The sequence below is a fragment of the Lynx rufus genome, unplaced genomic scaffold (genome assembly GCF_022079265.1).
Source record: "Lynx rufus isolate CCGP_SWC_20201006 ecotype Redwood Valley unplaced genomic scaffold, mLynRuf1.p SCAF_14, whole genome shotgun sequence".
Classification (NCBI taxonomy): Eukaryota; Metazoa; Chordata; class Mammalia; order Carnivora; family Felidae; genus Lynx; species Lynx rufus.
In genome coordinates this window covers 6,098,102-6,125,335 of record NW_025814828.1, presented here as the reverse complement: position 1 = coordinate 6,125,335, position 27,234 = coordinate 6,098,102, and the positions used below count along the sequence as shown (strand labels likewise).

The window sequence follows — 27,234 nt, the reverse complement described above, 5'->3', positions numbered from 1 at the left end:
GAATTCTAAGATGGCCTCCAATATTCTGCTTTCCTAGTGTGCAGCCTCCCATATGATTGCCTCTATTTGAGTATGAGCAGAGCTGTGGGTCTTATATGATGTCACTTCTGCTATTTAGCCGCTAATCTATTGACACTGAGTTAAATCAGAGACTGTCGTGGTGGGCCTGACCTAATCAGGCGATAGCTTAAAAGGAATTGGACCCTCCCTGAAGTCGGAATGATTGGGAGTGTGAGGTGGGGCTTGTTCAGGGTCATGTAGCAAGAAATTGTGGGCAGTTATAGGATCTTTGAGTGGTCACTAGCTGACAGCCAGCTGAGAATGGAGCCTCAGTTCTGCGATCACAAGGAACTGAATTCTGCCAACAATCTGAGCCTCAGATGAAACCACAGCCTGGCTCACATCTTGACTGTGGCTTGGTAAAACCCTGAGCCCAGGGCTCAGGTCCCCTGTGTCTGTACGCCTGAGCCATGGAAACTGTAAGATAATGAGCTTGTGTTGTGTTGCGTCACTTTGTTTATGGTAACTTGTTACATGGCAATAGAAAAGGAATGCATTATAGACAATACTTGACTTTGCCATGCCAAGCCCCACATGCTCACTGCTTCAGTAGACAGAACAGAGCAATCCCCAGACTCTTCCTGTTAGTAGGGTTGGGCCCACATTTGGATAACCCTCCTTCCTTATCCCTCCAAACACACCCATTGGCCAGCATCCTAAAGAGAACATCATCATGCTATGTGTACTTTTTAGCACCAAAAACAACTCTCGGAAGCTTTGAAGTTGCATTTTTTCTTTGTTTTGGAGCAGATCAAAATTTTTATGGGGCTCTTCTTGCTAACAGAACAAATAAATCTAAGTGACTGAGAACTTACTTTCCATGTATGTTCTGTATCTCAAAGGTAATTGTTCCTTACTTTTGTGTATTTCGGCGTTATCTTTCCCCGACTGACTGTTTACTCCTTAGGACCGAGGACCAGCTGTTCATCTTGTTTGTATGATGTAGCATCCTTGGCAAACAATTGAGCTCATAGAATATGCATAACGCAATATATGTAGCACACGGACTTGACTGCACCACCTTTATTCCTTACCTGGGGCACTGCTCAGTCTTGGTTTTGTGTATCTAGATGAATATAGTCAGTAAAAAGGACATACTCACATCTAGTTTGAAAGGGAAGGGGCCTCGTAGACCACCCAGTTCATTTCCCTCATGCTACAGATAAGCAGCGGGAACTCAGCAAGTGTTTTTTTCTTAAATGGTTCATTGAAATATACTTTTAAAAATTAAACGTATCTAGAGAACCTAGCAATGCCGCAATTGAGAAGAATAACGATCTAAAAAGTCTTTTTGAAATTCAATAATTTTTGGCCCCGGGAAATATCTGCAGTGTGATAACCAGCAGCCAAGAGACTTCAGGGAAAGAAAAACAGCTCCTGAGGTGATTTCTTCCTTATTATGTCAGAATCTTTGGTTGGCTGGGCACTTGCCCACGCACCGGGAAGGCTTATGCCACTTGGAACGGTGGGGTAAATAACACAAGGAGAAATCTTTTAATTTAAAACAGAGCTCACTGGGTGCTGAATTTCTACCCATTTGCAGTTTAATAGAATGAAGTGCAGTCCCTTAAAGCTTTTAAACACAGTGCTTTTCCCATATATACTTCTGTTCTGTTAGACCCTCTCAGAACAACAGAAGGCAGTTTGTTTACGTCATTCCGGGGAATCAGGAGCTAACCAAAGAGTGATTCTCGTGTTCCTAAAACCTGCACAGGTTTTATCCCAGTCCATTCAAATTATTGGTGGCTTCATAATGTTAAAACAAATGGAAAACAAAGTGAAATTGCCTCCCCATCCTCCATTCCAACCTCTCCCTTGAGTGGCTGTTTTATGTAAGTGAAATTGCAGTGTGTTTCAGGTAGCACAGTATGGCAGGTGGAAAATCTGGATTCCAGTTATGCCCTGGCTCCTAAGGGGCCATACAGTCTGAGCTAGTCCAACAGTTCCCGTGGCCTCTGTCTGTTTTCTTGTGAAGTTAAGCGTTTTACCTTGTCAGGTAGATCCTGTTTGTAATTTGCCGGGAAAATCAGCGTTGACTAAATGGAGACCAGTTAGGTCATCAGCTGTGATAAAACATGAGCTTGATTATTGTTTATTGCAGGGGTCAGCAAAGCATTCCTGTCAAGGGCCAGATACTGAATTATTTTTGGCTATGTGATGACTACTTAGTTCTGCTGTGTGGCACAGAAGCCATAAATGAAAGGGCCACTTCCAATACAGTTTTATTCCTTTTTATTTTTATTTTTTTCCCCACAGTAGGTTATGGCAGGATTTGGCCCACATGCTCCAGTGTACTGACCCATGTTCCACGGGTTACTTCCCAAGGAACTGGGATTGTACAAAATTAAGGAACAGAGACCTAGAGAGAGGGTCTGGTCGGGGGGTCTTGTGGATCCTTCTGTGATAGGATGAGCCACATGTGGGTGTTAAGGCTCCTACTGAAGAGTGTGAGCTCAGGCCAGTCACTTCTCCGGCCTTAAGCTTCTGTACCCCCAGCCAGGGGTGAGTAAGTCACTTTCCACGCGCAGTCACCATCGGAAGTCCTCACTGTCTAATTTACTCCTCACCACAGCTCTACGAGGCAACCAGTCTTACGCTTCGCTGCCCACGAAGAGCCATTGGGGAGCTTATAAATGTCCCAGTGTCCAGGTCCCACTCTTTACTATTACATCAGAATCCCTAAGGGGAGGTCGGGGGATGGGGGGAGTTGGGGGAGGATGGGCCTCCGCATTTGGAAAGCTGCATGGCTGCATACCTTGGTTTTGCCAAGTTTGAGAACCAGTATTATCAGGAAGGTATTCTCATCTCTGTTGTACAGAGTTCACAGGGGTAAGTTTCCAAAAGGATTCACAGCAAGAAAGCAGGCAATGCACAATTCAAACTTAGGTCCCTAAAATTTCACTGCTTGTGTTTTTACTCGCTATGTTATTTTCATTCTACAACTGAATGAGATTGGAATTGTGAGCCAGTGAAAAAAACCAAGAAGTTTAGTGTGAGTACTTTATAAACACTGAAGTACAATATATTATTGTTATCATCATCATTATTGTCATTATTATTATTATTATTATTGGGTATTTGCTAGAGCTGGTGTGTTGTCTGTGCTGCATAATATATTAGTAGAAACTTAGTAGCTTAAAACAATACCCATTTATTGTTTCTTTCTTTCTTTCTTTCTTTCTTTCTTTCTTTCTTTCTTTCTTTCGGTCAGAAGTCTGAGGAAGGCTTACCTGGGCTCTTTGCTCAGGGTGTGACAGGGTCTCACTTTCTTTTTTTTTTTTTTAATTTTTTTTTAATTTTTAAAAATTTTTTATTTTTTTCAATATATGAAATTTATTGTCAAATTGGTTTTTTTTTTTAGAGAGAGCCCGGTGGCTTTTTTTTTTTTTCAACGTTTATTTATTTTTTGGGACAGAGAGAGACAGAGCATGAATGGGGGAGGGGCAGAGAGAGAGGGAGACACAGAATTCGAAACAGGCTCCAGGCTCTGAGCCATCAGCCCAGAGCCCGACGCGGGGCTCGAACTCACGGACTGCGAGATCGTGACCTGGCTGAAGTCGGACGCTTAACCGACTGCGCCACCCAGGCGCCCCGTCAAATTGGTTTCCATACAACACCCAGTGCTCATCCCAACAGGTGCCCTCCTCAATACCCATCACCCACCCTCCCCTCCCTTCCACCCCCCATCAACCCTCTGTTTGTTCTCAGTTGTTAAGAGTCTCTTATGCTTTGGCTCTCTTCCACTCTAACCTCTTTTTTTTTTCTTCCCCTCCCCCATGGGTTTCTGTTAAGTTTCTCAGGATCCACATAAGAGTGAAAACATATGGTATCTGTCTTTCTCTGTATGGCTTATTTCACTTAGCATAACACTCTCCAGTTCCATCCACATTGCTACAAAGGGCCATATTTCATTCTTTCTCATTGCCACGTAGTACTCCATTGTGTATATAAACCACAATTTCTTTATCCATTCATCAGTTGATGGACATTTAGGCTCTTTCCATAATTTGGCTATTGTTGAGAGTGCTGCTCTAAACATTGGGGTACAAGTGCCCCTGTGCATCAGTACTCCTGTATCCCTTGGGTAAATTCCTAGCAGTGCTATTGCTGGGTCATAGGGTAGATGTATTTTTAATTTTTTGAAGAACCTCCACACTGTTTTCCAGAGCGGCTGCACCAATTTGCATTCCCACCAACAGTGCAAGAGGGTTCCCGTTTCTCCACATCCTCTCCAGCATCTATAGTCTCCTGATTTGTTCATTTTGGCCACTCTGACTGGCGTGAGGTGATATCTGAGTGTGGTTTTGATTTGTATTTCCCTGAGGAGGAGCGACATTGAGCATCCTTTCATGGGCCTGTTGGCCATCCGGATGTCTTCTTTAGAGAAGTGTCTATTCATGTTTTCTGCCCATTTCTTCACTGGGTTATTTGTTTTTTGGTTGTGGAGTTTGGTGAGCTCTTTATAGATTTTGGATACTAGCCCTTTGTCCGATATGTCATTTGCAAATATCTTTTCCCATTCCGTTGGTTGCCTTTTAGTTTCGTTGGTTGTTTCCTTTGCTGTGCAGAAGCTTTTTATCTTCATAAGGTCCCAGTAGTTCATTTTTGCTTTTAACTCCCTTGCCTTTGGGGATGTGTCAAGTAAGAAATTGTTACGACTGAGGTCAGAGAAGTCTTTTCCTGCTTTCTCCTCTAGGGGGGTCTCACTTTCTAAACAAGGTGTTGGCTGGTTGTGTTCTCATCTGGAGACTGGACTATGGAAGGATCTTTTGCCACACTCCCCCAAGTTGTTGGTAGAATTCATTTCTTCGTAGAATTAATGAGATACCCATGACATTTTGTTTCTTCAAGGTCAGCAAAAAACATCACTGTAGCCAGAAGTCTCTGCTTTCAGGAAAAGCTAAGGCCTTCTTTGTAAGGCTAGCCAGATTAGGTGAGGTCTGCCAATGATTACCTCCTTTAAAAAAAAAATAGATTGCATTTTTTAGAGAAATTTTAAGTACATAGAAAAAATGAGGGGAAAGTACAGAGATTTCCTTTATGTCCCCTGCCTCCACACATGCATAGCCTCCCCTACTGTCAACATCCCACATGAGAGTGGTACTTTTGTTACAAGTGACACGCCATCACCCAAAGTCCATAGTTTACATTAGGGTTCACTCTTGTATTATACCTTCTGTGGGTCTTGACAAATGTACAGTGACATGTGTCCACCATTAAGTATCGTGCAGATAGCCCACTACCCTAAAAATCCTCTGTGCTCTGTCTGTTCATCCTTCCCTCTCCCAAAACCCCTGGCAACCACCGATCTTTATAATTTTTCCATAATGTTGTCTTCTCTAGAATGTCACATAGTTGGAATTGTATAGTATGTAGCCTTTTCTAGACTGGCTTCCTTCACGTAGTGATGTGCGTTTTTGACTCCTTCGTATCTTTTCATGGCTTGATTATTTTATCTCCCTTTTTATTAACTCAGAGTCAGCTGATTAGGGATTTTTAAATCTTGCAGTGTCCCTTCAGTTTTGCCATGTAATGAGACATGACCTACTCATGGGGATGATATCCCATGGTAGTATCAGAGGGAGGAGATTATATAGGGCTGTACAAAAGGGCAGTGGGAGTCTTGGGGACCATCTCAGAATTCTGTCTCTTCCACTGGGGAAGCAGAGCAGAGTCTCTTCCACTGGGGGAAGCCCGTGACTGGCAACGCTTTCCAAGATGGAAGACCACAGGAGCTCACAGGGGCTCCAGGACCACTGTTTGCAGTTCATGAGCCAACCCACAGTGTTGCACCAGTCATTCCATTACTCTGCAGATAGCAGCAGCACTTGACCAGTGTTGGGATATGAGGCCCCTACTCAGTGGTTTTTCTTTTAGCCTATTTAAGGGGCAGAATAAGCACAGCATGATTTTCCAGTTCAAAAAAAGTTTGGAGAACCCCCAAGTACTTTTTCGAGTGTGGTCAGCGCAGTGAACCACTTTGGGCAAAATGGAAGGAAAAAATGCCTCTAGCAGGATGAAACGTGAAGAGAGGGATGTTGCAGGAGCAGGCCTGTTCTAACCACACCTCCGTGTGATTGGCTGAAGATACTCTTGTTGGAAGAAATGTGTTTGGACGAGGCTGGGTGTAGGTGTGCATCCCTTGAGAGGATCTCAGGGTCCATCCATCACTGAATAGTATGACCTGTAGCAACTGCCTTTGAACTTGGCCATCCTGACTGAAGCCTCAACACTCACCATCGCTGACAGCAGGGCTTGGGGCCCTTGGGAAAGTGGTGGTGATGGCAAGCCATAGAGACAGAGAGGAGAGACAGAGAAAGGGGAATCATTTTATAATGCCAGTGTGGATTTTGCTTTCGGCAGTAGCTTCCCATTTTGTCTGTCCAGTCTGTGAATCCATTCTCCAAGTTGCCAGTGATATACAAAAAGGCCCAAGTCCCAGACACCCTCCCAAATGATCATATCCTTTTGTATTTGTTCTCAATGAAACAAGCTTTAGAAAGCTTCCTTCTGTCTGCACTGGGAAGCACTCTGTCAGTTCTGACTAAAGTGAGGAAATGGCATTCAATGAGAATGCACTGGGCATCTTAGATACTGAGCAGAGCCCCAGGGCTCAGGGAGCTCTGCCCTCAAGGAGCTGGCTATACACTGGATGGGGCCCTGGCCACAGAAATGCACAAAGGTGGTGGGAATGGAGGGAAAGGAACATTTCACACTTCTGTAGACACAAACCATAAGAGACTCTTTTATTTTTAAGTTTATTCACTTTTTTTTTTTTTTTAAATTTTTTTTTTTTTTTCAACGTTTATTTATTTTTGGGACAGAGAGAGAGACAGAGCATGAATGGGGGAGGGCCAGAGAGAGAGGGAGACACAGAATGGGAAACAGGCTCCAGGCTCTGAGCCATCAGCCCAGAGCCTGACGCGGGGCTCGAACTCACAGACCGCGAGATCGTGACCTGGCTGAAGTCGGACGCTTAACCGACTGCGCCACCCAGGCGCCCCGTATTCACTTTTTTTTTAATGTTTATTTATTTTTGAGACAGAGAGAGACAGAGCATGAATGGGGGAGGGGCAGAGAGAGACGGAGACACAGAATCGGAAGCAGGCTCCAGGCTCTGAGCCATCAGCCCAGAGCCCGACGCGGGGCTCGAACTCACGGACCGTGAGATCGTGACCTGAGCCAAAGTCGGTCGCTCAACCGACTGAGCCACCCAGGCGCCCCAAGTTTATTCACTTTTGAGAGAGAGAGAGAACAGGCATGAGGGGCAGAGAGAGAGAGGAACAGAGAGAATCCCAAGCAGGCTTCGTGCTGTGAGTGTGGAACCCAACGTGGGGCTCAAACACACGAACTGTGAGATCATGACCTGACCCCAAATCAAGAGCCAGATGCTTAACCACAGACTCTTAAATACAGAGAACAAACTGAGGGTTGCTGGAGGGGAGGTGTGTGTGGGGGGGGGATGGGCTAAATGGGTGATGGGCATTAAGGAGGGAGCTTAGTGGGATGAGCACTGGGTGTTGGGGCTCACTGGGTGTATGTGGCCACCTGCTCCTATTATCCAGAGGGGATTATGCGTAAGTGTTGGTTGTCTAACATCAACATGTGAACCTTAAATCCCTGGTAAGAATCTGGTTTCCTGTACCATGAGTTCATTTAACAGCTTCAGTCTTTGGGCTTGCAGAGAACTTTCCATGGTAATTTGCACTTTGGGGATAGGAATTTAAAGAAAGATCTGGAAGGTACCTTTTCAAGCTTAAGAACCCCCCGAAGAAATTCTTTAGGCCAGGGGTTGGCAAACTGCACCCCTCCTGTTGCCTGTGGTGGTATGGCCCACAGCTTAAGAATGGAGTTGGCATTTTGAAATGGTTGAAAAAACCAAAAGAAAATACTATATAAAGATCGTATGTGAAAATTATATAAAAGTCAGATTTCATCGTCTAAAAAGTAAAGTTTTGGGGCACCTGGGTGGCTCAGTTGGTTGACTCTTTAAAACAATTTTTTTTAAATGTTTCTTTTTGAGAGACAGAGAGAGACAAAGCACAAGTGGGGAAGGAGCAGAGAGAGAGGGGGAGACACAGAATCCAAAGCAGGCTCCAGGCTCTGAGCTGTCAGCACAGAGCACGACGTGGGGCTCGAACTCATGAACTGTGAGATCACAACCTGAGCCGAAGTCGGCGCTTAACCGACTGAGCCATCCAGGCACCCCAATTGACTCTTTTTTAAAGTCTATTTGTTTCTTTTGAGAGAGGGCACAAGGTGGGGGAGAGGCAGAGAAAGGGGGAGAGACAGAGAATCCCAAGCAGGCCCCACACTGTCAGCAGAGAGCCCGATGCGGGGCTCGAACTCATGATCCATGAGATCATGACATGAGCTGAAATCAAGAGTCAGACGCTTACAGACTGAGCCATCCAGGTGCCCCTCAGTTGGTTGACTCTTGATTTGGGCTCAGGTCGTGATCCTGGGGTTGGGGGATCCAGCCCCTATGCTGGACTCTGCACTGGGCATAAAGCCTGCTTGAGATTCTCTTTGTCACTCCTTCTGCCCCTCTCCCCCACTGTGTAAAATAAAGTTTTATTGGCACGCAGCCACCCCCACTTGTTTTTATATTGCCTGTGGCTGCATTGGGAGAGCAGCAGTGGGGTTGAGTAGTTGCTACAGTGACAGTGTTAACCTGCAGAACCTAAGATATTTACTGCCTGTTCCTTTACCAAACAACTTTGGCAACCTCTGCCTTAGATCATGGAGTAAAACAAGTGGAACAAAAACATACACAGCTTGTAAAATAAGTAGGAGACATTCTGCCAATCTGTATAAGAAGTACAACAAAACATACACCACTGTACGGACGGCTTGCAAAGCCTGCTTGGTAACCGATGATGGAAACATTGGCAGGAGGTTGGGAAACGTGACTACATTTAAAATAAAATCAATTTCCACATTTACATGTACCGGTGCCAGTTCAAATACAAAGAAAAAAAAAACCATAATGCTTCTCATTCTGGCAAGATTTCAGGGTAATTGGGGGCATTGGATGTGTTATCTGATTACACCCAAGCATGCTTCTTCTGGAAATTCTGTGGATATGATAAAGGAATGGCCTGCAAGTTTGAAAGGAATAATGAGGCTCAGTTTCACCCTGAAAACAAATTGACTTGGGTGCTGAGCCATTTGAACATTCAAGATCTATTTTTCTCTCCTTGTCCTCTAACCCTCCTGCCTTTATATCTTGATCAATCTGTTTGCATTCCAGTTTATTCATGTAATCAAATATTTATCACTCACCTGCTGTTTGTCAAGCACTGCGCTCAGCACTTGTCATTTACCTGGGAACAGTTCAAATTCTTGTCCATATGGAGCTTAGAGTTTAGCAGGGAAGTCAGAAAAATCCACAAGGTATTATGTGACTTGTGCCTTTTTATAAACAACAATAAGTAAACCCGGCAGCATGTTAGATAGGAAAGAGAAGCAAGAAGAAAGTAAGGTGGGTGAGGGGACAGTGGACTCGCGTACAGGCTGGGCTATGTTGCAATTTAAAAAATTTTTTTTTTCAACGTTTTTATTTATTTTTGGGACAGAGAGAGACAGAGCATGAACGGGGGAGGGGCAGAGAGAGAGGGAGACACAGAATCGGAAACAGGCTCCAGGCTCCGAGCCATCAGCCCAGAGCCCGACGCGGGGCTCGAACTCACGGACCGCGAGATCGTGACCTGGCTGAAGTCGGACGCTTAACCGACTGCGCCACCCAGGCGCCCCTATGTTGCAATTTTAGACAAAGGGACCAGTGTTGCTGTGAGGCTCACAAGAGAGGTCTTACTAGTTGACCTGAATGATCAGTCCTGGCATCAATAAACATCTGAGGGTATCTGAGTGTCCCCAGGCAGGCCAGCAACTAGCTTGACCACACAGGAACAATAAGATGGTGTGGAAATGACCAGAAGGCACTGGAAAAGCTCTTTGATTCCTACCCCACTAAGTTCAAATTGAAGATAATTCTACAAGCCTGCTGGAAACACAACTTCTCAAGTGAATTAGTATGATTGAATGAGTCCCGGCAGCATTAAATGACCAATGAAATGGACACAGCCTGGCTGTGAGATCTATTTCTGTATTCTGCGCTGTTGTCTGGTGGTGAAGACAGTTCATGCGTCCACTGGGAGTGCTACTTACCCTGGTCCAGATAGGCCTTGCCTGAGCCATACTAGAACCTTCCCCCACACAGTGGGATTTAGATGGATTTAATAAGCAGGCTCAGTAAATAACTGTGAAACTCTGCAAAATTGAGCTTTCTTAAGTACTTAGTGTTAACTTGTTTTGTACCGGATACAACGCTCCATCATCATCTTGAGATAATAGATTAAATTAAGGTTCAATTAGCTTTGTCCCTGATCCCAAAGTAATCCCCTGAGTTCAAATGTTCAATTTCATTGCTTGGAATCACTTTGAACATGTGAAATGTGTACCAGTGTACCCACATAAACATAGCTACATAAATATAATGATATATTAAAAATACAAAGTGTAAAAGTATAGTTAATGTATTATATGTATAGATACATAATGTACACAATTACATATATATGTTACCCAGTTACACCCAGATAACTAGGTAACTTATTTGTGGTATATCTTTTTCAACTAGATACATAGAAATATCATATACAATGTATAAATATGTATTAAATTATTTTTTATTAAATATAGGGGGATGGGGTAGATATATAATGAGGATATAGTTATGAGAAGTGTCTCCCTGGTTTGTTTTGGAAAGATTTTTTTAAAGCTGAGCACAGAACTAGAATTTAATTTATTTCTGGAAAGGAGTTGATGGAATTTGAATCGAAAAAATAAGCAGACTTTCCGATTGGGTTTGAAATGTAATTTGTAATGTAAATTTTGGGGAAAATGGTTATTTTTCTTTTCTAGCAACCTAAACCATTTTTAGAGGCGCTCTCTGTTCTCTTTAGAAAACTAATAGAGATAACACAGTCATTCATAGGAAACATAGAAGTTCAAAACAAGCCAGTTCCATAAATAGAAACATCCTCCTAAGAGGTGGCTGGGTGGCATGGGGAGGGCCCCCATTTGAGCAATGACTCCTTTCTGATGCTCAGTGATGCCTTTGTACAAATAACAAAGGGCAGAAAGCTCTTGTGGAAATCTTTGCTCTAGGCCAAGAAACAAAATGAAATCTCTCTTTTTAGTAAGTGCTATTTGTGTGTAATACTCCTATAACCAAAATTTAAAACTTGCATTGTCGTACATAGAGATAACTGATTTTGTTCTCCTAACTTCACTGTAAATGAAAACCATCTGGAAATTTGCCAGCTCTTTCCCAGTTATTATCTCTGTATTTGTTTTATTCTTCCCAAGTTTCTGGGTGATGATAGCTTAGAGTCATTTTAGGGAGCGTGGTCCCTATCCCTGCCTGCCCAGAGATTATGATGTTATGGTCTGGGATGTGGCATAGGCATCAGGATTTTTACCCTGCCCACCAGGATCCTAACATTCTGGCGTTCTCACTTTGTAGGAGAATTACAGTCATCCAAGGCTTGTCAGGGCCTCAGCCAAGGCATGGAGTCTTTGTAATTCTCACCCCATTGATGAAAAGAAGTGACTCCCTTTACAAATGACAAAGTAATCAGTGCCTGTGTTAATTGGAGCCTTACATCCTTGAACATGTACTGTTTAGACATTTCTGTGGAGAATCCAAGGTCTCCGAAAGCCACGGAATGCACATTTGTCATGTGCGTGAAAGCCACGGAATGCACATTTGTCATGCGAGACGTGAGTGAGAGAGAGAGAGATGCTTTGCCAGTGCAAAGAGGTGAGGGGGAATTCTATTTACTGTTTCCCTTCCCATTCAATTTTGGGTTTGGGTTCCTGGCCACCTCTGATTGAGAGAAGGTGCCAGGCAGCCAGGACAGCCCTGGGTACCGCTGGAATTGCCCAGAATATTGCCAGGGAGTTGGGTGAAGTGGGGACCTACAAGCTGACTTTCTCCCTGTCCCAGTTGCTGTAGGGCAGATAAGAAAATGGGCTGGAGCAGCAGGTAACTCAGCCAGAAAGGCCGTCTTCAAAAAGATCTAACCTGTCATTCCCTAACCAGTGTCTTGGCTTTCCCAGCTCAAGCATAAAGAGATGCTGAGAGTCCCTGCCTCTGTGTAGCAAGAATAAATGAATTCACAAACGAAAGCACTTAACAGCATGTGGGGTATGCAGTAATTGCTCAATAAGTGCAAAGATTATTACTATTTTGGTACAACCCTTTATTTATTTTTTTTTTTTCTGGCAGTGATACAGCTTCTTTTAGGATGTTAAGATTCTTTTTTTCCCCCTCTCTTTCAAAGGAAAGTGAGGATATGGAGATAAAATAAAAACAAATACATGTGAAGTATAGGTGTTAATGGGAGTAAGACATCTTCAGAGAATTACTTCATACCGAGCTCGGTAGACAGTTCCAAGTGCTGGCATTACATCGTTGTGGGAGTGTTCCAGTGTTCAGCCTGATGATTCTTGAATGGTGAACTTCTTACCTGTTATTTCCTTCCTTCTCAGCCTCCCACCCACCATCCTTCCTCTTCGCGGCTTTTCCTCCAGGGCTAAGACACTGCTCAGGACCCTTTGTTTTGCTGTAGGTGCTTGGACTTCCATCCCTTCTTTATCCTTGTTTTCTTCCCTCTTAACTACTCTGTTAAACTCTGTTTCTGGGGTGCCTGGGTGGCTCAGTCGGTTAAGCGTCTGACTTCGACTCAGGTCATGATCTCACGGTTCGTGAGTTCGAGCGTCGCGTTGGGCTCTGTGCTGACAGCTCAGAGCCTGGAGCCTGCTTCGGATTCTGTGTCTCCCTCTCTCTGACCCTCCCCCGTTCATGCTCTGTCTCAAAAATAAATAAATGTTAAAAAAAAAATTAAAAAAAAAACTCTGTTTCTGATTCTGTGTCTTTCTTTCTTTCTTTCTTTCTTTTTTTTTTTAAGGTTCATTTATTGATTTATTTATTTTGAGAGAGAGAGAGAGAGAGAGAGAGAATGAATCCCAAGCAGGCTCCACACTACAGTGGCAGAGCCTGACAGGGGGCTTGAGCTCAAACCATGAGATCATGACCTGAGCTGAAACCAAGAGTCGGACGCTTAACCAACTGAGCCGCCCAGGCGCCCCTGATTCTGTTTCTTTCTAAGTGTAGGGACACCCTTTACAGGAAATGTCGTGTCCATCTTTTGTCACATTTACGCAGGATTCAAGTGAGGAATCAGGCATGCTGTGATCACTGGTCCGTGTGTGGCCTTAGCTCTGGTTTATTCCATTCCCTAAATAATACATCGAGCAGCCACTGAACCCAAGACTTAGCACATTGTTAATCACTTACACCACTTGTGCTTCCTTATCTTTTCTGCCTCCTCGCCCTTCAAATACCTAAAAGTCTGATGTTTGGGTTTTTCATTCCCTCGCTTTGACTTTCTCACTGTTTTTATCACACACATCTGTATGCCTAAATATGTAGTTTACTTTTGCTTTTTTTTTTTTAAATATATTTTATACAAAGAATATCCTATGGGGACTTGGTTTTTTCACTCAACCTTTATTTCTGAGGTGTTTGTAAGATGTCGTTCGTTCACTCAGTTTGACTCCCATAACGTATCTCTTTGGGGAGCTATGTCATGATAATTTACCCATTTTCCTGTCTTAGGACATCAGGGTTGTTTTTAGACTTTGGGTTTTATAAACAATGCTGCTGAGGACGTATTCTCAGTCAGGAATCCTTGCACACCTGTGCAAAGCTTCTCTTGGATCACAGTCAAGGTTGGAAGAGCTGGGCGAGTGATGGCACCAAATTGTTTTCCTAGGAGGGGATACCAGTTTATATGCTTACTGGCAAGGTGTTTCTCCCTTTTGGTCCCTTAAAGTGGAGGGGTAGACTCCTGTCCTAAGTCAGATAATATTCACTACTACTGCTAGGATGCCCCTACCCCAAACCATATCCACTGCTTGGGGCACAGACTGCACTCTTTGTATGTGTATGTGTTTTTTTTTTTTTTAAATGTTTACTTGTTTATTTTGAGAGAGAGAGAGAGCAAGTGTGAGAGGGGGAAGGGCAGAGAGAGAGGGGGAAAGAGAGGATCCCAGGCACTGTCTGTGTGGTCAGCATGGAGCATGATGCCGGGCTTGATCCCATGAACCGTGAGGTCATGACCCATGCAAAAATCAAGAGTCAGATGCTCCACCGACCGAGCCACCCAGGTGCCCCTACACTGCATTCTTTGTACTAACAATGACTTTGTAAGGCAGGTATCGTTCTCATATTGCTAATGACTGAAATGTAATCAAGGGTTGACAGTTGACCCAGAGTAAGTAGATCCCAGACTTTAGGCCCATTCTAATCCTTTGATGGTCTCCTTTGAGGAAGCCAAGAGGACATTTCCAAGGTTAAGTCAACATTTTGCAGAATAACTTTTCCTATCTTTCTGAATATCCATCTGGTGCCTGCCTTTCTGGGATTGCAAGATTTGAAGGGTAGAAGCAACTGGGGTGGTTTTCAGCTGAAAGCACATCTACAGCTAGAGACCTAGTCAAGAAATCACTGGACTTGTATTTCCTAGGTTTTCCCCACCTATCTGTCACTTTCAGGTAGTGGGTGAGGCCTAGAGAGGAGGACAGGAAGGGATGAATTATGTACGGATGTCTTAACCTCAATGGGTCCTCCTTTTTATAATGAAACCTGTTTAGACATCTATGTGATTCCCAAACCACCCCTTATGTTACATGTATTTTACCAGAGTATTTCTAGGCTGTCAGGACCATTTCTTAATGTGTGTGATGTGCTCTACAAGATGGCCTAGTAAAATAGTATCACTATATCTATCTGTTAGTAGCAAATCCAGGAGAGACTCGGCAATGCTTCACATCTGGAGTATATCAACCAGATTAAGAACTTGAGGGTGACAAATAGCATTACTGTTTTATCTTTGTGTTAGCCACTTATAGACTGGTCCTGCCTTAATGTGTGTTTAAAGTATATTTTTCATTAAAAAAGCAATACCTCGGGGCACGTGGGTGGTTCAGTCAGTTAAGGGTCTGACTTCAGCTCTGGTCATGAGCTCACAGTTCATGGGTTCCAACCCTGAGTTGGGCTCTGTGCTGACAGCTCAGAGCCTGGAGCCTGCTTCAGGTTCTCTGTCTCCCTCTCTCTCTGCTCCTACCCTGCTCATGCTCTGTCTCTCTCTCTCAAAAACAGATAAAAACATTAAATAATAAGGGTTAAAAGAAAAAAAGCAATACCTCTCATCGTGTTATGATCAAAACAATGAAAACCAGACACGGTAAAAAGAGGGGTGAAACACAATCGTTTGTTGTTTCTACCGCCCAGAGACATTGACTACTAACATTTTAGTGACTGTCTTTCCCGTCCTTTTAAAAATGTATAACCTAAGAGTGTGATTACGGTAAATATGTAATTCTGTATTCTGCATTTAATATTATAATGTATTTCTTCATATTTTTACACATTCCTCTCAAATACTATATTTAATGGCAGCATAATTTCCTAAATAATTTTTCCTACCTTTCCTCTTAATATTTCCTTCTTTTTTGGTCTGCTTCAAGGATTTAGTAAATTATGGCCTATGAAGTTAATGCATTTAAATAGGGTCTTGGATAATATGGTCTATATTTCTGTGATGCGAATGCATCTACACGGTACTAGAAATGAAATGTCTCTGTATTCAATGATGAGAGAGGTAGCTAATTACTGACATGAATGAGGGCATGGGAGGTTTTGTGGTGTAGGGCCCAAACAACCCGGACCAGTGGTGCTCAGACCTGTGCCTCAACCTCGCCTGGCCAGCTTATTAACGCCTGGACACCCCCTCCCGTGGACTCTGATCCTGCACATCTGTTGTGGAGCCCGTGGGTGTGCATTTCTAGCAGGCTTCCAGCTTGTGTGGCTGCAGCTGGCCCGCTGAGTTGCTCTGATACATAAAGCCGTATCTTCTGGGGCACAGTAATAATTTTACACACTCACCAAACTGCTGTTGGTAATAATGGAGGCAAACCAGTTAGTAAGCCTCGTATAAGGGTCTCAGAGCTTACTGGTCATTACGTGGCATTTATTGTGGGAGAGACCCTACTGGTCGTTACATGGCATTTATTGTGTACCATGTTATTGTACAGGTTAGTTAACATTAAAAATTGAGGCTTGGCACAAAAACAGACACACAGACCAATGGAATAGAATAGAAACCCCAGAACTAGACCCACAAACATATGGCCAACTCATCTTTGACAAAGCAGGAAAGAACATCCAATGGAAAAAAGACAGCCTCTTTAACAAATGGTGCTGGGAGAACTGGACAGCAACATGCAGAAGGTTGAAACTAGACCACTTTCTCACACCATTTACAAAAATAAACTCAAAATGGATAAAGGACCTAAATGTGAGACAGGAAACCATCAGAACCTTAGAGGAGAAAGCAGGAAAAGACCTCTCTGACCTCAGCCGTAGCAATCTCTTACTCGACACATCCCCAAAGGCAAGGGAATTAAAAGCAAAAGTGAATTACTGGGACCTTATGAAGATAAAAAGCTTCTGCACAGCAAAGGAAACAACCAACAAAACTAAAAGGCAACCAACGGAATGGGAAAAGATATTTGCAAATGACATATCGGACAAAGGGCTAGTATCTAAAATCTATAAAGAGCTCACCAAACTCCACACACGAAAAACAAATAACCCAGTGAAGAAATGGGCAGAAAACATGAATAGACACTTCTCTAAAGAAGACATCCAGATGGCCAACAGGCACATGAAAAGATATTCAGCGTCGCTCCTCATCAGGGAAATACAAATCAAAACCACACTCAGGTATCACCTCACGCCAGTCAGAGTGGCCAAAATGAACAAATCAGGAGACTATAGATGCTGGAGAGGATGTGGAGAAACGGGAACCCTCTTGCACTGTTGGTGGGAATGCAAATTGGTGCAGCCGCTCTGGAAAGCAGTGTGGAGGTTCCTCAGAAAATTAAAAATAGACCTACCCTATGACCCAGCAATAGCACTGCTAGGAATTTACCCAAGGGATACAGGAGTACTGATGCATAGGGGCACTTGTACCCCAATGTTCATAGCAGCACTCTCAACAATAGCCAAATTATGGAAAGAGCCTAAATGCCCATCAACTGATGAATGGATAAAGAAATTGTGGTTTATATACACAATGGAATACTACGTGGCAATGAGAAAAAATGAAATATGGCCTTTTGTAGCAACGTGGATGGAACTGGAGAGTGTGATGCTAAGTGAAATAAGCCATACAGAGAAAGACAGATACCATATGGTTTCACTCTTATGTGGATCCTGAGAAACTTAACAGGAACCCATGGGGGAGGGGAAGGAAAAAAAAAAAAGAGGTTAGAGTGGGAGAGAGCCAAAGCATAAGAGACTGTTAAAAACTGAGAACAAACTGAGGGTTGATGGGGGGTGGGAGGGAGGGGCGGGTGGGTGATGGGTATTGAGGAGGGCACCTTTTGGGATGAGCACTGGGTGTTGTATGGAAACCAATTTGTCAATAAACTTCATATAAAAAAAAAAAATTGAGGCTAAACTTTCAGGTCCCCTTTGCACTAATTTTCCTGCTTCCCTGTGAATCAAGGTAAAGTTTTTTTCTCAATCATTTCTAACCCCCAAATCAATGATTACTGTTTTGCCATCACCAGTTGGGGTTCTTGGGGTCTCTTTGCCATGCTTTCTTGGATGTCACACTAAGCAGAAGGCAGAAAGTCTTTCAAGGCCTGCCTTCCTTGAGCATCTGGGCCTCCTTCTTAACTGTGCGCAAAAATCCTCTCATTGAGCATTATGCAGGAGTGAATTTGAAGCTGGGTGTGGACCGTGCCCATTCCCCTAGCGGCAGCTGTGGGTTCCAGAGAATGAAAAACAGCATTTCATAAACGAATTATGCAAATATGATGTGGGTTGGGGGTGGAATACGATTGTCTGCAAAAGCAGAATGCAAATTACTTGTTTGTCCGCAGCCAGTTTCTGTTCTGGGCACAGTCGCCTTCCTGGTACAAAATGTGCTACTGGCGATTTACCCTCCACCTAAGCAAGCAAACCCATGATCCACAAACACAGTATTTCACAAGTTCTTTTTTTTTTTTTAATTTTTTTTCAACGTTTATTTATTTTTGGGACAGAGAGAGACAGAGCATGAACGGGGGAGGGGCAGAGAGAGGGAGACACAGAATCGGAAACAGGCTCCAGGCTCTGAGCCATCAGCCCAGAGCCTGACGCGGGGCTCGAACTCACAGACCACGAGATCGTGACCTGGCTGAAGTCGGACGCTTAACCGACTGCGCCACCCAGGCGCCCCTCACAAGTTCTTTTAAGTGTGTTCTCTCCTGTAGTGGCATGTAGGCTGCATACGCTGAGGCATGATGTTTTCCAAGACCCCCGAGGATATGAACACCGTGGGCAGTTTCCCCCTCTGCTTGCAGATTCTCTTTTATGTTTTCAGGAAGAAAGCCCCATGGAACTGAACATAATTATTTTTTATTTTGTCTTCATCACACAAGGGGTTCTTTCAGTACGGCTTTCAGTCCGATGGGGCAGAGTGGATCTTTTCGCTTCCCTTGAGTTTTATGGGCCCAAATGACAGAATAACCCTTTATAAAACAGTCATTTTGTTTTTTTAAGGCAAACTTTGCGGACCCCTCCATTTGGTGCCGGCTGACCGTGGAAGTGCAAAGCGAAAATTCAGCCCGGCATGTTTTGGACTAGCTTGGGATATTATAATGTCCTCGGAGACTGAGTAGCCGGTGTAAAGCTCTCTGCAGGGAAGACACAGATTTCATTCGAAGAAAGAGGGGAAGGAAGGTTGCATCCTAGCTCTTTTGAGATTCTAGGATTATCCCTACCAAGAAAAAGTCGTCTCCCTGGCAACAAGAGATAAGAGAAAATGCCCATAATTTCCCCCCACCTACTCATTTAAAAAAATGCAGTGAAGCAGATGGTTTGGATAATGCAGGTATTCCAGAGTCTAATTTACTCAGTGTCGATAGAAGGAGCATAAATATTGAAGTGTTTGTGCTCTGCAGTTTGCAAAACTGCAGCTTGACAACTCTTTCAAAGATGAGAGCTTTCCAAAGATCCAGCCTCTCTATCAATAATCCAAACAGGATGTTGGCAAAGAGAAAGCATCAGAAGACCAAAATCCCTTGGCATGTGCAAAGGGGATGAATAGGCAGGGCAAAAAATTCAGCATGGTTGGGCAACACAAGATAAAAGAGAGCAAGGCTGACAGAAGGATAGCTAGAAAGAAACAAAGATCCAGCGTTCAGAATTGTAAACCATTGGGTATCGACAAGAAATCTTTACACAATCCGTTTGTTTTATGTAGCCATCCAATTTTGCATTGGACAATGTACTCTGCTTTCAAATGATGTTGCTTATTGAAGCTCTGTCTACATATTTCACCAGCTTGGTGGCTTTTCTTGGCCAAACCCAGCTACATTAATGGTGGAGATGTGTTTCTTGGCTTTACAACTGATGCTTACCTCTCACATGTATGTCAAGGTGCATGAGAAGGAAGGAGAGCTTAGGATCTGAGGTGGGAAAGGGCTAATAGATGAGAATTTCTACTGAGAGAAATGGAAAAGCTCTTTGTTCCTTGCATTGTAAATTATTAAAAATGATTTCTGGCTTGTGTTGGTGCAGAATGAAAATTTTGGTTCCTTTAATATTTATCTGATGCCTAGAATCTAGATTCACACTGTGTTCAGACAAATATGTGATGTATGGATAAATTATTTTAAATTAAGCAAAAAAAGAGAGTCAAGTTTGGAAACTTTTTTAAATGCTTATTTATTTTTGAGAGAGAGAAAGAGCACAAGCAGGGCAGGGGCAGAGAGAGAGGGAGACACAGAATTCAAAGCAGGTTCCAGGCTCTGAACTGTCAGCCCAGAGTGCGATATGGGGCTTGAACTCACGGACTGTGAGATCATGACCTGAGCCGAGGTCAGATGCTCAACTGACTAAGCCACTCAGGTGCCCCAAAGTTGGAAACTTTAATGTGAAATTTGGAAACATTTATCTCTGTCTTTATCTGTCTCTGTCATCTCTATTTATCTGTATTGGTGGGATATCCACCCGGATTGTATATATCTCTTTCTAAGATATTCAGATTTATTTTCCCTTTATGTGCATTAAAGGCAATATATTTAAACCCATTCCTTAGTTTATTCCAGGTAAACAACACAGGAAGATATCAGATAATCCTATGTCTATAATGAGATAGATTAGATAGTTTAGAGGCAGACTGGCTCTGTTTCAGCTCTTGTTGCCCCAAATACAGTGGTTTTTGTTGTTGTTGTTGTTTGTTTGTTTTTGGCTGAAGTTCTTATTGTTTGGTGCATACAAGGAGGCTTTGACTGAGATTTGCTGTAACTGGAGTATTTCCAGATAATTGTCAAGTGTGACTGATAAAAAAAATTTAATTTCCTCTGTTTAAAAAATAGTTGAATGTATGCCGATAGGTCAAAAATGTGTCAATTTTCTATTTTTTGAGGGCTGCGAAGTTCATCTTGGTTGGCCTCTCAGGGGATTCTTACCTTCTCACTCATCTCAGGCACATCTCAGGAGCCCTCTGTGCTCTCCTTGCAGGACTTTGATCAGTCATGCTTGTTTATTAGGCAGGATGATTCAAGTGGTGGAGAGCATGGAAAAAGAATCCTCCAGATGGCGAGCTTTCCAGTGCACCTTCGTGAAGGCTTTTGGGAAGCCTCCAACTTCTATTTTATGTTATGTTATGTTATGTTATGTTATGTTATGTTATGTTATGTTATGTTATGTTATGTTATTGTTAAAGAGATCAACTTCTACTATTTCATGGATGATATGAGACTTTGCACCAAAGATAAACTAATTTACTGCAACTCTTAGCGGCCATAATAGATGGTTGAGGGCATTGGGATTACCCTAAAATCTCTTTAAGTTGATAGCTAATGGATGATTGCTTTTTTGGCTGTGAAAAAATTATTGTATCAAAAATGTGATTTATATTTGCAGCTTGGATTTTGGGACGCTCATATAATATGCCTGATGTTAGATAGATGTTCAGGCCGGCATGTAAATATTAGGCATGTAAATGTAAATTGTGTATGCCTCCCTGGGATAGTGTTGTTCCAGGATAACAATGTATATGCAAAATGCTTGTATGACAAGGATTCAGTTGTTCAGGCTAAAGATGTACATTTACGTGGGGTCTCTAAAAATCTTTTTCCAATATACACATTTTGTTTCCATTCAGAAATATGTGCCTTGCTTGAGTATTACAAATGTTTTCCAGCCGTGATTTTTGACATACTTTTGAGACAGGATGATCAAAAAATTCACCTGAAAGATGTGTGAGCCCTTGTCATTCCATGGAGCCAAGTAATAATTAGAGGAGTTTGGACCAGTGTTATTTGTTTTTTTTTTTTAATTTTTTTTTCAACGTTTATTTATTTTTGGGACAGAGAGAGACAGAGCATGAACGGGGGACGGGCAGAGAGAGAGGGAGACACAGAATCGGAAACAGGATCCAGGCTCTGAGCCATCAGCCCAGAGCCTGACGCGGGGCTCGAACTCCCGGACCGCGAGATCGTGACCTGGCTGAAGTCGGACGTTTAACCGACTGCGCCACCCAGGCGCCCCTGGACCAGTGTTATTTGAACGAGTCTTTCAGAAATTATCAGGAAAGAATCAAGGTTGTGATGAGTTGCATGAATTGGTTCTCCTTCAGTTTTGCTTTATGACATCCTATTTTAAAATACATGACAAGTCGGTATTTGCAGTCCAGTGAGTATTTTTTAAATGTAATTTATTGTCAAATTGGTTTCCATACAACACCCGGTAGCTCATCCCAATAGGTGGCTTCCTCAATGCCCATCACCCACTTTCCCCTCTCCCCCAACCCGCATCAACCCTCAGTTCGTTCTCAGTATTTAAGAGTCTCTTATGGTTTGCCTCCTTCCCTCTCTGTAACTTTCCCACCCCCCCCCCATGGTCTTCTGTTAAGTTTCTCAGGATCCACATAAGAGTGAAAACATACGGTCTCTGTCTTTCTCTGCCTGACTTATTTCACTCAGCATCACACTCTCCAGTTCCATCCACGTTGCTACAAATGGCCAGATTCCATTCTTTCTCATTGCCACGTAGTACTCCATTGTATATATAAACCACATCTTCTTTATCCATTCATCAGTTGATGGACATTTAGGCTCTTTCCGTAATTTGGCTATTGTTGAAAGTGCTACTATAAACACTGGGGTACAAGCGCCCCTATGCATCAGCGCTCCCGTATCCGTTGGGTAAACTCCTAGCAGTGCTATTACTGGGTTGTAGGGTAGATCTAGTTTTCATTTTTTGAGGAACCTCCACACTGTTTTCCAGAGCGTGCAGTCCAGTCAATATTTAGGGTTACATGTCTTCATGCAGAATTTAGCCCTGACAGGCAATTATGCCCCTCTCCTGGATGCACGTGTGGCTCCATCACTTTGTAACTTATTTTTACAGAGATGTGTCCATATTCTTTGAAATTGTATGTCCCCTCCTGATTATTCCCTTATCTATCCTATTGCACGTTGCCTCTGTGAGGTTCTTGTGAGCAGCTTTGCCTCAGTGCACAAAGCGGAAAATAACTAGAAGGTTTCTTCTTGGCTTTGGTTGTCAGGAGCCAAACATCCTAGGGAAGATAGAGGATGCTTTCTAGACAGAAAATTTAGGGAAGTTTGTGGCTTGAGGGGAGATGGTTCTCCCAAGAAACTAGAAAATATTTGATGGTGCCCGAGAGGGAGAGAAAAGGAGGTGTGCATACGAGTGCTTTCCAGGAGGGACCCGTCTCCGCCTGCCCAGACCTCCCAGAGAGGCATATGGCTGAGCGGGGAGGCTGGTGGAGGGAACCTTTGAAGGCTCTGTACAAACTTTGGTGACCTGCCAACATCAAGAAGACCAAGAACATCTGGCAAAATACCTCCTTCAGCTATGGCCATTGTTAGGTCTCTAGGCAAGGTTCTGACACCAGGGAGCGAGGCAGCTTCTGGGATCCCAGAGTGCTGGAGGGACTTGGGGTTTTAAGATTTTCATGCGGGTCTTGGTAGACATCCCCCACTCTGTCTCAGAGTCCCATTCTTTTCTCATTAAAGGTCTGTCTCTGACTTTGATGTCAGGCTGCGTGTTCAGTGTCTTTTGCATCTCTACCATTTGAAACATGAAAACTTGGACTCTATTTTCTATATAATCTGCCCTGTGGTTGTTGAAGATGTACCTTAAATTGGTGGATGGCTACCCTGAGCATATTTCTTGCAAAGCTTCTGATGCCATCCAGAGAATTCCTCCTGCACTTATTCCTTGTCACCACTCTTGTCATCTTCCCAAACCTCACTTTCCACCTATGCCTCCCCGTCATTAACCACAGGTGCAGTGTGAGTCGCTGTGATGCCCGCACATCCCAGGAACAACCACTATCCTATGTGTGGCCAGTGATCAGGCCCCTGTTTCTCTGAGGGTCTGCTTTCTGGGGCCCACTGTTGGTACCAACCATCTTAGGTCAGATTGTCTAGGAAGTACAGACTAGCAAATCGCTTATGAGAAAAATTTTGTTAGGAGAGAAATCCTAGGGGCACAGAGACCAGGGAAAGTGGAATGTGGGGGCAGAATAATGGCCTCCTCAGAGATGCCCTGAAACTGTGAATATGTTTATCTTACATGGCAAAGGGGAATTAAGGATGCCCCATGCAGCATGAGGCAAGGCAAACTGTGCTCATAGGAAGTGAGCCGGAGACTGCCCCCCACCCCCCATTGGTCACTGCAGTGGTGGCCACACCAGTAAATGGCTGACAGCCTTAGGGACAGATGAGGCCAAGAGGGCCTGAGCTCATAAGGCATGCCATCTGTATCCAGAAGAGGAAAGGGAAGATGTTAGATGTTGTAGACCAGGTCTGTAAATGATGTTAATCTTGGGTCCCTCGAGGGGAGTTTTCACAAGCATGTGCTTCAGGGAAAAACAATCACTGTTCTCTTTAAAAACACCTTAATTTCTGAAGAATTCTTTTCTTTTTAAAATTGCTTTTATATTTACAGCCTCCCTCTTTTCCATAAATACTGGTGTGGCAGTGGATGAGGTGGAGCCGTAATTTTAAGACTTTCTTCTGTGTTCTTTTTCTCCAACTTGCCTTCCTTCAGCTGGTGATTTGTAGCTCTGGCTCGGTCCCCAGGGAGCTGAATCATGGTGCTTTTGCTAACGATGCCTCATGCGGATACCACGTGCTCCCTCTTCACCCAGAATGCCTACCTCGGGATTTGGGATCTCCGACTACACTGGACAACCTTGCCCATAACTCCGTGGCCCCTGACCCTGGCCTCCAGATGCGGGACCTCCGTGTTCTTCACCATCTGCTTTTACTCCAGATCTTCAGGTATTCCGCTGCGTTCCAACCTCTGTATGATTGCTCCTTTTCTGGATCATTTGGGCCATTATTGTGATGATTATTTTTTCTTTTTAACTAAACTTCTCGCTGTAAAATGAGACATATGTACAGAAAACCACACAAAAAGTGCACACACAAGATTATATGGCAAGCGCCCTTATAAATATGACACATGTCATAGAACATCCAGGGGCACTAACAGCTCTGGTATGTGTCCCTTCCCACTTATACCCGTTCTGTTCCCCCCCTCCATGGATGGATGCATGGTGCTAACTTTTATAGTGATTACTGTCTTCAATTTCTGTCTAGTTCTGTCCCCCCAGATATGTATCCTTAGACATGACAATTCTTGTCTACTTTTATAATTTGATGTCTTTTAAATTGCTTTTAATCTACAATTTTCTCCTCTACTCCTTTTTGCCATTGCTGTTCCTTACACTCTACCTGCCAGGGAACCTGGGTTGTTGGATCCGTTGCATTTCCCAAAGTCTGGATGTGGCTGATAGCTTTACTCATAGTGAAGATTAGTATTTTCCTCCATTGTCTGTATTTCCTGCAGCTGGATACAGAGACTGATCAGACCCACATTTGGTCTGTTTGGCAAGACTATATGTGCTATTGAGTTCTATTCTCAGAAGCCACAATGATATCTGACTTTGATTGATTTCGTGTGTGTGTGTGTGTGTGTGTGTGTGTGTGTGTGTGTGTGTGAGAGGCGGGGGGAGGTGGAAGCAGATGTTAACATGCCAAGTCCGTTCATTTTTTCATTTATTGCCCATAGAAACATCATAAAGAGTGCCTTGTTCTCATCTGTCCTCTGATTGCACAGCAGTATAGCTCATATAGGAAGGGCAGGATAAATGCTCGATTCTTCAGCTTTATCAGTTTTCAAGGTCATGGATTGCTTTCTTAAAACCATCAGAAAGTGATCAATTAATTTTTAAAAATTTAACTGTGAACTCCTGGTTTGAAACAGATAGGTTTCCATCCTTTGCCATCTTCATTCTTACTCTGGTTCATGTTGTCTCATTTATGGCTGGTGAGAGCCTCTTCCTGTTGACTCTTGCCTCACCTTGACCTCCCTCACTGTCATCGATGGCTTTCTTGATATTGGCTGTCATATGAGATCTTTGAAGTCATATTGTAAGGTTTGCTCTCTCCCTTTCAACTCTCAACATGTTTTTGTAGAGAAGGAATTCTGTATTGAGGGGCACCTGGGTGGCTCAGTCGGTTAAGTGTCTGACTTGGGCTCAGGTCATGATCTCATGGTTCGTGGGTTCGAGCCCTGTGTCGGGCTCTAGGCTGACAGTTGGGAGCCTGAAGCCTGTTTCGGCTTCTGTGTCTCCCTCTCTGTCTGCCCCTCCCCCTCTTACTCTCTGTCTCTGTCTCTCAAAAATAAATAAACATTAAAAAAAAAAGAAAGAAATTCTCTATTGAATGTTTACCAGCAGCCTTATGTTGATATCAGCTTTGGTGATCTTCCTTGAGTATCTTAATTCTATTACTCTAGTTTTATTGGAATAAAGCCTTGCTGTCAAAGTCTGTTTTTATTTCCATTATATGTCACTTTCTGTTTTATTTTTCCTGTAAACCTATAGGATTCTTTTCTTTTTCTTCAAAATACAGCAATTTTATAGGATAGTATCTTCAGTTGGTTATTCAGAGTCAGTATTTTCAGGGATATTCCTTGCTGTTTTGATATGTCATTTCAAATCTTTATTGTGAAAAATTTCCTTCAATTATGATTTCTAGTATTTGTTGCCTTGTTTTGGCTTTCTTCTTTAGGGGTTTTTATTGTCAACATTGTTGGATCTTCTTTGCTATTTAAATATTTGTCACATTCGGTCAAATCCTTTTACCTCTTCAAATTTTTTGAGTTTGAAAATTTCATTTTTATCCTTTATTTCTTACAAGTCATTAATTATTTGTTTATTCTCTTGTGTTTTTTCCATTTTTTTCTTTACTTCTGAAAAATTTTTTCTTATTGGTAGTTGTCTTGAGTTCTGTCATCTGCTTTCTGAGAGGTTTTGTTTCTGACTTGTGTTGTATTTTCATGTTTTGTTAGTGTCTTCTAGCTCTTTGTCAGATAGCAAATTGTAGTTTTCAAGTGTTTATAAGGACGTATTTGCTGTCCTGCTTTGCTTGTCTGTGGGAATGTTATTCTCCATATTCTCCTTCCTTATAATCAATTTAAATCAAATTTACTTATGATCCTTTTTTGTTATTCATTTTCACATGAAATTAGTTTTCCTCAACTTTTAAAAGTAGCTGTATTCAGAATAGTTTATAACTTCATAGATCTCCCTGTCCTGTTGTTTTTATGTCAATTAAAGAAAATTATGAGTTAGCTGGTCACTCTTTTCTGTCTCTATTATCCCTGTCCTGCTGAATTTGGAGTCCACTCCCTGTGTGGGGGCCCTGGCCTGAAGGGAGGGAACCTGGTGGGTCAGCTTCAAGAGTGTGTGTGGGCCAGGCTGCCCCAGCCCCTTCACACTTGCATGGAGATCTTGCACTCATTTGTTACCGAGTTGAACAGCACTTTTCTCAATTCCAGCTGCTTTTCTCAAATTGGCCCACCATGCTTGCTAGGGAAAATCTACTGGCTCTGTTGGGTTTCTTCTGTTTCTAGGTCTGCCAGAATCCCTGATGTTTTCCTTGGCTTCCTCCCACAAAGACAGCGATGCTCAAGCCTTGTAGTTTGTGGTTCATGGATATATG

General features: G+C 43.1%; 1 long non-coding RNA gene across 2 annotated transcripts in view; it reads left to right on the top strand.

The window, feature by feature from the left end:
• LOC124509634 (uncharacterized) overlaps positions 1-27,234 on the top strand; it is a 175,370-nt gene that overhangs the window by 88,431 nt on the left and 59,705 nt on the right. For both annotated transcript variants that reach the window (XR_006961470.1, XR_006961471.1), the window contains exon 2: positions 24,272-24,504. This is a non-coding gene — a long non-coding RNA (uncharacterized LOC124509634). The remainder of the gene's footprint in view (positions 1-24,271; positions 24,505-27,234) is intronic.